General features: G+C 34.1%; 1 protein-coding gene across 1 annotated transcript in view; it reads left to right on the forward strand.

Annotated features, from left to right (window-relative positions):
• LOC126298157 (Golgi-associated plant pathogenesis-related protein 1-like) overlaps nt 1-10028 on the forward strand; it is a 374557-nt gene extending 364529 nt beyond the window's left edge. Inside the window, exon 7 of the mRNA XM_049989467.1 lies at nt 4064-10028. The gene's annotated coding sequence lies outside the window, so the exon portion shown is untranslated. The remainder of the gene's footprint in view (nt 1-4063) is intronic.
• The last annotated feature ends 350 nt before the right edge of the window (nt 10029-10378 follow it).

Raw genomic sequence — 10378 nt, forward strand, 5'->3', positions numbered from 1 at the left:
TATCTTTAGTTTCAAACACAGGCAGACAAGCTATTAAGCAGGTCGTCATAATGTTTTGGCTTATCAGTGTACTCCATTAAGACGTGTTCCATTTTCATTTTACCAAATTCAGTATCACCCGGGGATAGTGGATGTCCTGAAGAAGTGAAACACGATCTGTAGCACTGATTCAGTATTCTAAAATAGATCAAACCAATGTGCTGTTTCCCAGGCACGGTGATCATAGATTTTGTTGAAAGATTTGTCAAAATGTCTCTCAGATTGGTAATCCAATCCTATAGTTCTGTCAGTGTCTGGCAAATTGTCTGCAGGAAATGGAAAACTACAATAGTAGTAAGTCACCGTTAGAGACGGCACACTCAGATAACCAGAATACTATATTAAGGGGAGTTGGAACGGATTTTTTTTACACTCGGATTCTTATCTCATTATAAAAGTTGCAATTTTCCGAATAAAATAATATATACATTACTTATAAACTCATATGAGAAGTATTTTATTTTATTTTTTAAATACAATCTACACTAGTTGAAAATCTTAAACTTTTTACGGGCATTGCTTCAAGATCTAATAAAATCGGTAATTTTTTATGTAGAAGGTTGTGGATTACTATGTTATAAAGGTTAAATTACGTGTTTCTTACGTGAGGATGGGCACCATTTTGAGGAAGTTGAAACAAAGTTTGGGAAACAAGAAACTTTCTGGTGGTAAAACCATAAGAGGCAGGCTAACAAACAAAATGTTTGATGAACTACAGCAGTATTGTGGGATGGCCATTAGAAATAATACTGAGGATTTGTTGAAAATGAAGCAGGCAGCATGGGCTACCTCCTTCCACACACTGCCAACTGATGAAAAACCAGTACACCACCTTTGCCCTCCTAGACCTGATTCATGGTGGAATTACCGCAATGCTCAGTACTCAAACAGTTCATACAGCCATAAACATTCCATCCCAGCAGGAGTCATGGATATTATAAAACTTATTTACAGAGACCTGGCAAATCCTGAATTACTGGAGAAGTGTATACATGGTTAGACTCAAAATCCCAGTGAGTCGTTCACTAATCTTGTATGTACTCCCTTACCAAAAAATGTTTTTGTTGGAATGAAGACACTAAAGTGGGAGGCCAGTGAGGCTGTTTTTGGTTTTAATGATGGAAGCATTGGTAGGGTGAAAATGCTACAGAATATGGGAATTCATCCTGGAGCAAACTGCATCACAGAACATGAAAGGAAGGACATAATGTTATGCATAATTAAAATTATTTAGGATAACGTACAAAAAAGGACACAAAATTTTAACCATGTAATTAAAAAATTGTATTTCCGAAAGCAGTGACTGAAATGCAATTATTGTAGTTCAGTAGACTCAGAACATACAGTTTAATGTCCTGTAAAAGTTTCATATCAATGGCTACAGTGGTTCCTGAAATACATGGAAGCCAAGTCACTAAATTTAACATTGTCGGGATAGTGCGTTCCAACCCCCCTTAAACCAAGCAAGAGTACAGGGTGTTTAGTCAATCCCATTGTCCAGCTCGCACTGAAGCCGCGTTGTGCCGTCTCAAAGAACTTCCACATTAGCAGTGCCAAAGACGTTCGATCGCTCTAGGACGAATGTACCTACATCAACTTCTAAAGCCATTCTGGTTCTTTGCTCGATGAAAATCCATTGTTTATTCTGTGTAATCGGTAATAAGTTTGGCGAATATTGTGTACATTACAAAAAAAAGGTTGACAGGTACATAAATTTTCACATCCTACCTGTTTCCTTTCTCGTACAGTGGACAATTGCAACATTTTTCAGATTAAGGCATTGTGTTAAATAGCACATATTTTGTAAATAACTTTACAAGTTAGATGTTTTTCTGAGTCATCTTTTGAGCTTTATTAACGTTTAAAGAAATATTTGAATGCTTGTACAATTTTCCTCCATTGTTGGTTTCTGTGTCCTCCCCTAACTTAACTTGTGAAATGTGATACTTATTTTAACATAACTTTCTGATTTGTGTTACTTCTACACTTATTGTTCTCAGTTCTTTCTCAAACCACATTTTCGTTACATACACAGTTGCCCTTTTTGTCTCTGTTGAGTTAATCTTCATTTTTATGATGTTCAACTTGTCTCATATTTTTCTCTGGTAAAACTCCTTATTCTTAAATATAACTTACAAATTTGATTTCCTGGCTTTCTTTTAGCTTTGTATTTATTTCTACTGCTCGATTATTAGTATATGATTACTTGAAAGTCTGAAGTAGTGTAGGACACAATCAGTACAATTTCTTCAGTGTTTAATAAAATACATTTAATTCTGTTTTAGGTGTTATCCGATCCTTGCCAAGTATACTTTCTACTGGTATTAAGAATAAATGTGCTGTCCTTCTCAGCAAATTCTATTCTTGTATGACCTCTGACATTTCTACTTCATAATCAGCGGTTTCGTTTTTGTTCTAATTTTGCATCAGTTCTCCATCTCGCAGTGGCATGTGATTTAATCTATGTATATGCAGTTTTATGTAGGAGTCTTGTACCTCTTCAACAGAATATTGGCATGATTAGTGAAAACACAGGAATGATTTCCAAGGAATGCTTTTCTTTATATTTAAAACAAATCTAGCAGGTCTATCTGATATTTCTTCAATGCTTCCATCCAGATGGCTGCATTGAAATTTTGAGACATTGCGATGAGTGTCACAGTCATCATCTTTGCCAGAAGATGATGATTGTAGTGCATCCACATACAGCCATTAATGTCTAGACTGGCAGTTTCACAGATAACACCTTAACGGTCGAAAACAGGAGCTATATACACATCACATGTTGCAGTGTGGCTCTATGATTTCATTTCCAAGAACTGAACACCACACATAAATATGTGACCTCCTTTGATGATTGACATGATATACCCATTGACATGATTTACTTTGTCTCACTGATGCATAATATGACGGTCTGCTGCACCATAATTTGTGAACATGGAGTCATCAGAGAATATAACACTTTTTAATGCGTTTCACAACTAATCTGGAGAAAATAACGCTCTGACTGAATTTTTTTTTTCATCCAGCTCCTGCGACAGTGACAGCTTACACATGTGAAACTTGTGACCATGTATTATTCATTTCACAGCTGTGAGGCTTTTTAGGTGATCTGTTTGTCAGCTTACGAAAAGCAGTCACTGGTATCAAACTCTTCCATATTTTGCCTCTTTCTGCTCTTCGTTTCTTGCTTGTCGAAGATGTTTTTCAGCGCGAAAGAACGCAGTGGTTGATGATACTTTTCGACCATGCTATTTCACATCTGCTATGTGCTGCTTCATCGGCATCATGTTGCCATTCACTGAGCGTCAACAACATGTCAGTATACTCGTTGGATATGTATTCAACGTTTATCCCACGTTGGTATCCACTGTAGATCGAATACAGGTTGTTGGTGGTATTAGATCTGCCTTCTATACGAAAGTGTAACAACAAAATTCAAACCCAACGTTACTTCAAACAATGTAGTGAGGAAGATTGTCGCTCCATGACGCAATTAACTTCGCGTCTCGTCCACAGGTCGTTTAGACTGCACGTGGGGTTGTGCATTCAGAAAAATGGGCACTAGTTTAAACACTTCACTTAGATTAATGTTCTGCCACCAGGACATCCATATGAACACAGGCAGTTTTATCCAGCATTTTGAATCCAAACCTAAAACTTTGAAGGCCTCCAGCTCATTATCTAAAATTGATAAAAAATTGAACTAAATTAATTTATACACAATTGGTTTAAATACATCAGTTACATGACAGGAAAAAATTACGTTCTATTTAAAAAGTTATAACTCGTTACTGCAACTCTCTGGATAACAACTAAATAAACTATTTACATAACTCTGCAGCAAGAATGTTCCAAGTAAATATTCCTTTCATTTATTATTTTGTGAGTTACCGAGAAAATACCTTACCTTACTAATCCTGTAAATGTATGTAGTGCTAGAGTGCTGCACCATTGTGTGTCCACGTTTTTGTGTTCTCATAAGTCATCTCTCTTATCTAATTAACTGCCTTTTTTGCAGGTGGTGTGCAGTCAGATGAAATATATGGGCATTGTACAGCTGCAATGGCTGCTACAGCACTGTGTGTGTATTGAAACAATACTATAAAATGAGTGATTCTGCTAAGACCAGACTCATATTTGTGACAATTGTTTCTTGACACATATACAAGCTGCTGTGAATGAACTAAGTGATAATCTTTGCTGAAGTGAATGCAGAAATTGCATAACTGACCTCTTTGTATAGACATTTATGTATAGATAGACATGTGCATGAGCTTCAAACAGTATATTTCACACCTAGGACTTATTTTCAGGTATGAGCGCTGATGACATTGGAGAAAAAGTGTTTCAGGTGCTTACAGTACCTAATTACATTAACTACTGAGGTATTATAAATTTTCAGTATTTTCGATACATTTTGTTAAGTGGAAAACCGTTCATAAACTTACAGACAACTACTCTAAAAAAAAAGACGATATAATTTACATTTTAAGCTAGCAGCTGGTAAAAACAGCAACAGAAATTGACTATAGGGACCTGAACAGTTAATTTGTGCTTCAAGGATACAGGTTTTGCTCATGATCAATAGGTGCACTGATGTTAAACGTTAGTATTAGGTTGGAACAGGGCTTGTTGATGATCTATATTTTTTTTAATTTTGCCTACACTCCTCACAACGATTCTTGTATATGCTCACACATTTCACAATACAGAGGGCAGCTTCAATATTACTGTGTGAGAATCTGTCAGAAAACTAAATTGTGAAGTGTAAATAAGACACAAATGAGTTGGAATATTGCTAGCTAAAATATATTTAACTCTTTGAACAGCTAATAAAATATCACATATATTAGTCAACTATTTTTTCTATGCACTTTTTCTTTTTATCTCATTATGTGGATAAATGTACAATAGGTAGAAGCCCTAAGTCTACTGTAACCAGCTGTATATTACATGTAATTGCTTTTTATTCAGTTAATATTTGTAAGTGTAGACATATTTTTATATGGTTAAATAATAGTATGCTAACTGCTTGCACATGTGCTGATTGTATATAGTTCTAATTAGAGGAATTATACAACTGACATAAACTCTGCATGATGCAGACAGTCATCATTTCATTAAAACAAAAGTGAAGATTTCTGTTTATTTGTTGGCCATAGCAACAAAGACAGAATTGAAACTGGAACTATATATTTGGGTGTATCAGATCTATTGCTTTGTAATTAGCTTCACTCTTAGGTTAAAAAAATGCACACAAATAAAGTTATGTTATTTACAATGACTCATTTCTATAGCACTGAGATTTACCAATTGTATGAAATTGTTTACGTATCTACTAAACTCAAGTAATGGATATCTTTTGTACAATAATAACTGATTTGTCATTTATTAGGCTAATTTTTTAAAATAGTCATCCAATAATATATTACAAGTGCCAGTTCAATAGATCAGCAGACACATTTCTTTCTAGTTATAGAGAGACTTTCTCTTGTCTTATTCACATCTGTACAGTATCACTTTCAGATTCAGTTTACTTGTTGCCTGACGTCAGCATCTTTGTTACCTTCATTTTCTTTGTTTCCTATTTTAGGGATCCACACTTTATCTTCCAGCTGATCTTCTTTGATTTATAATAAAGGCACAGTACTGTTGTTTGACAACCAACAGTAAATTATTCTTTCTTCTTCTGTTGAACTATTTCTCAGTGAATCTTCTTGAATCCTTCACACTCATCAGTATTATAACAGGTTCCTCAGTTTTTTTCTGTTTTCGTGTGTCTCTAACAGCATGTGCTATTACGTGTCTCTGATTGCATGCACTCTTAACAAATGTGGTACTAATTTTTATTTTAGCTCTGTCATTCAGAATATACCATGAATAAACTTCTGGAGATACTCAACACTACATTCAATATATCAAGTCAAATGTGTAGTTACTGTATATACTCAATTGCGCCTAGAAAGAGATACTGAAGTATGGAGTACATCTTTGTGGAGACATATTAACTCAGACCACAAGCTACTAATGTTGAAATGGAAACTGAAATTTTAAATAAGTGAAAGTGTATGAGGAGACAGAACATTAACAGAATGAAGAGGAAAGTGTGAATTCCATATTTTTAGACACTGTAACCAGAAAAACATATGGTAGATGAAGCACAGTGATGAAGAGGAAGTGAATAAATAACAATAGCTATGGATAGCGTATAATTGCAAGCAGGAAAAGTATCAGGGGTAACTGAAGAAATATTCGATCATGACAATGAAAATACTACATAGAAGCAGGTGCACCATCTTGACTGAATGAGATATATGGCAGGCACCCAAATAACATTGAGTGAAAGTGTAAAACAGTCAAACATAATACTGAAAATAAGGATGAATAAGCGTAATCTAGAACAGCCACAAATGAGACACACTGACGTGAAGTAAAATTTAATAACGAAACAGACAGATAAGAATGAGAAACAAAAATTAAATAAATAAACAATGACACATATTCTGTAGTATCACTCGTACTGAATTAAATGGGGCTTCAGGAAACAATATATAAATATTCATCTTTTGGGTGTCAAGTAATAAAGTCATAAAAATATACTGAATGTTAATATGGCCTAGAAGTATAACAGAGACTGAAGGCTTTTCTGCAACAGCAGACAATGAGTTTGTATTTAGGACATTTCATATGTTGCTCACTAAGGCCTATAATTGATATGGCAGTCTAGAACTACAATACTGTAATCTTTTTATATATCAAGAGTCAAAACTTGCAATAATGGATGGTATTTGCAGCATCGTTAGCAGGTTAGAATACTAGTGATGGATGCAATTTTCATCAGAAAAATTTGGCTAGTGAAGAGAGCAGATATGGGAGTATAACATCTATAATTATCAGTTCTGGCATCAATATCCTTGATTACATTAGATTATCTTCTTGGGTTATTGCATGGGGCTGTTATGCAATGCAGTTTCTCGGTGCTTTTATCTATAGTAAGCCATTTGCCAGTACTATGTGTTATGTACTTTCTATTTTATATACCGAGCGAGGTGGCGCAGTGGTTAGCACACTGGACTCGCAATCGGGAGGACGACGGTTCAATCCCGTCTCCGGCCATCCTGATTTAGGTTTTCCGTGATTTCCCTAAATCGCTTCAGGCAAATGCGGGGATGGTTCCTTTGAAAGGGCACGGCCGATTTCCTTCCCCATCCTTCCCTCACCCGAGCTTGCGCTCCGTCTCTAATGACCTCGTTGTCGACGGGACGTTAAACACTAATGTCCTCCTCCTCCTATTTTATACTTATCTATGAAAATACAAACAGAATACTACTTTATGCAAGAATTTATCAGAGTCAGTTAAATATTACTCTTATGTGTCAGGCATATTCACACAGAGGTCAGTCAAAGACAGTGGCAAACCCCAACCATTTTCCATCACTACCTAAATTCGTTAGTAAGAGTTATCTTCCCATTTCATCAAAGAGCTGATTTGAACATGATACCAGAAATAAATAAGATGCTTTCACAATTGTGGATATTTGTTTGATGAATTGGAACAAGAAAATTGCTCAATGTACTGAATGTTATAAAGTCATTAATAAGTGCAAACTACACTTACAGTTCTAGAAAAACTCTTTCTTTAACCATTTTTCCGCTGAGGCAGCACAGTGCTTTAGCCACATTTTTCTCGCTAATATTCATTATCACTGTATCCTTTATCTGTATACTGATACCTTGATTCAAAGGTTAAAATTTTTCAAACTGTGTTACAGTGCAACAGTTTGTGTTTTGTGAACTGAAAGGTAGTACAGTAATAACTGAAACCCATTTTAAATTTACAGATAGTTTATCTGGTGGCTCATATCTTTTGTTTGTCTCTTTTTCCACATTTAATTAACTTAACAACTTATCACTGCAGTAATATTTTACAACTATGAAGACATTCTTCATTTAATATCATGGTTGTCAGATTTCTAGTAAACTGAAATGTAATACAAGATTATTGCTTTCCATGTACTGAATGTAAAACCTATTCTTTTTTGTAGTTTTTAACAGACATCTAATCATTATACAGACTACTTATGCATATGTTGATTGACACAAGTTACTGTGAAAACATGAAAAAACTCTATGTGAGAGTGGAATAATTATGTTTTCAAGTTTACCTGGCAGTCTTATTTAGAATTCTATATAACTGAGTTTTAAATTAGCTATGAATACAAATAAATTCACTGACACAAGGCAGCTTTTGCTGTTCTTATCTAAGAAACATCGTTTTGCAGTTTAATTTCTAAATGTTTGTTTAGTAAGTGTTAATATTAGTATTTGAAACATAACAGGCATTTGTACTGTCATATCTGCTCACCATGTGTGAAAAACAAAGTTGATATTGGTCAACAAATGCAAGAAATGTCACTGTTATGTCTGAAAAAATTTCTACTCATTTATGATCAAGAGTCATTCTACAACAAAGATGAAATTTTGTATTTACTGATGCTATAGTGTGAATGGTGTTGAAGTAACTTTTATTATTCACATTCCAGCCTTGGAACAGCTTCTTATGAAATTATCTTCCTGCTTAGCCAGATTCATTTAAGCTCTCGCCATGTTCAAAGGCTGAGTCACATCTAAACACAGCTAATCATTTTATAAAATATTTATTACTTTCAGATTAACTGCTACTTTATTTTGTACACCAATAATGCACTCAATTATCAGTTTTAATTCCGTGCCCTATCATGTGCAGCATTTTAGCTCAAGTTAGTTTAAATGGTATGGATGAATTAAAATGTTCCTGATATTGGCCTCAACATTACTATGCCTATACTCAGGGTAAAAAATTCAGTGTTTGTTCCTCATTCTTTTACTTGATGGATTTTTAGTCCACATAAAGACAATCAACTAAAACAAACTCAGTATTCTTCATTTAAGTAGTAGGGTAGCATTTCTAACTAGCCATTGCCATTTTCTGGAAATTATTTTTAATGCTGATGGACTTTGAGAAAAATTTAGTATTTATTCATAAGCACTGACTGCCACAATATCTTTATTACATTATTTCTTCCTTATAGACTTTTGCTGCAAGTATGATTATAGTGTAATTATTTGTTACTATGCAGTTTTTATTAGCAGGTTAATATCTATCTGTCTTAATCCTTATTTCTGACTAACTGCTGTTGGTCCAGTTGATGTACTCATAACAAATTTTAGTATTCTGTTTATATTCTCTTAGAAAATCAACATGACTTATTTGTTGCCAACTATTTAATGCCAACATGTAAAATAAAGTCTAAGTACATAACTGATCTCATGCATATCTTGCATCTGTAATTTTCATATATAATCACTGATGTGACCTATTCCTCGCTGTTCCTTAATATGTAACTGAATTCAGACTGCATGTCAACATGTGAAGCTGTTCTCAGTTTCCCTTGCAGAGTTTTTATGGATTATTGTTGCTGTTGATATCATCATTACTATTATATTATAAGCATGGCAACTTTTTGTGCTGAATAGCAGGAAAACTAGGGAAAAATATTTATAGAATAATTGCATGATTGCTGTGTCATAATCACATGCATGTATGAAATATGTTGTGAAAAATTTGATGTCATATTATCCTGAGAGACAGACTCCCTCTTATTTCTATATATCCATGTATTGTTGTTGTATTTAGATGTATTGTCTTTTGCGAACATCAATTGTATTCTCTGTGAAATGGTATGGTATTTAACATTTCACTTTAATAATATGAAGATACTTGGTGTCAATAGTACTAAAGATGTTACCTTGAATGTACACAATGTTTCTGTGATATACTTTACTGTGAATATTGATGTAAAAATGTGTGAGAAAATCAATCGTCTTATTTTGTATTTTCTATTGCTTATTCTGACACAAACATATAATGATTATATAATATATTATTTGCATGTGAATGTTAAGTGTACACATTATTTGGTGTTATTAAAATATCTGGAATAACATAATTTCTCAGAGTTCTTCAAATGTCAGCAATATATATCCAACTTCCTTCTTCAACTGAAATTTTGTAATCGCTAAGCCTGTAGCAACTAGGTGTTCATCTCTTCTTTATAGTCATCTTACTGTCAGTCTGTCACAAAAAGAAGCAATATTTGTAGAATATATAGCACCCTGTTAAGTCTTTTCAAAACTAGCAATACAGTATAAAGAATTTAAATATCAACAAAGGAATAATCCAGTGACCTACTTCAGGGGAGAAGACAGTAGACCTACAATTTAGTTCCAGTTTTCAGAAATAATTAGATAAAAGTTTTTGTGGGCTCAAAACACCATTTCCACAAAATTTTCA

The sequence above is a fragment of the Schistocerca gregaria genome, chromosome X (assembly GCF_023897955.1).
Source record: "Schistocerca gregaria isolate iqSchGreg1 chromosome X, iqSchGreg1.2, whole genome shotgun sequence".
Taxonomy (NCBI): Eukaryota; Metazoa; Arthropoda; class Insecta; order Orthoptera; family Acrididae; genus Schistocerca; species Schistocerca gregaria.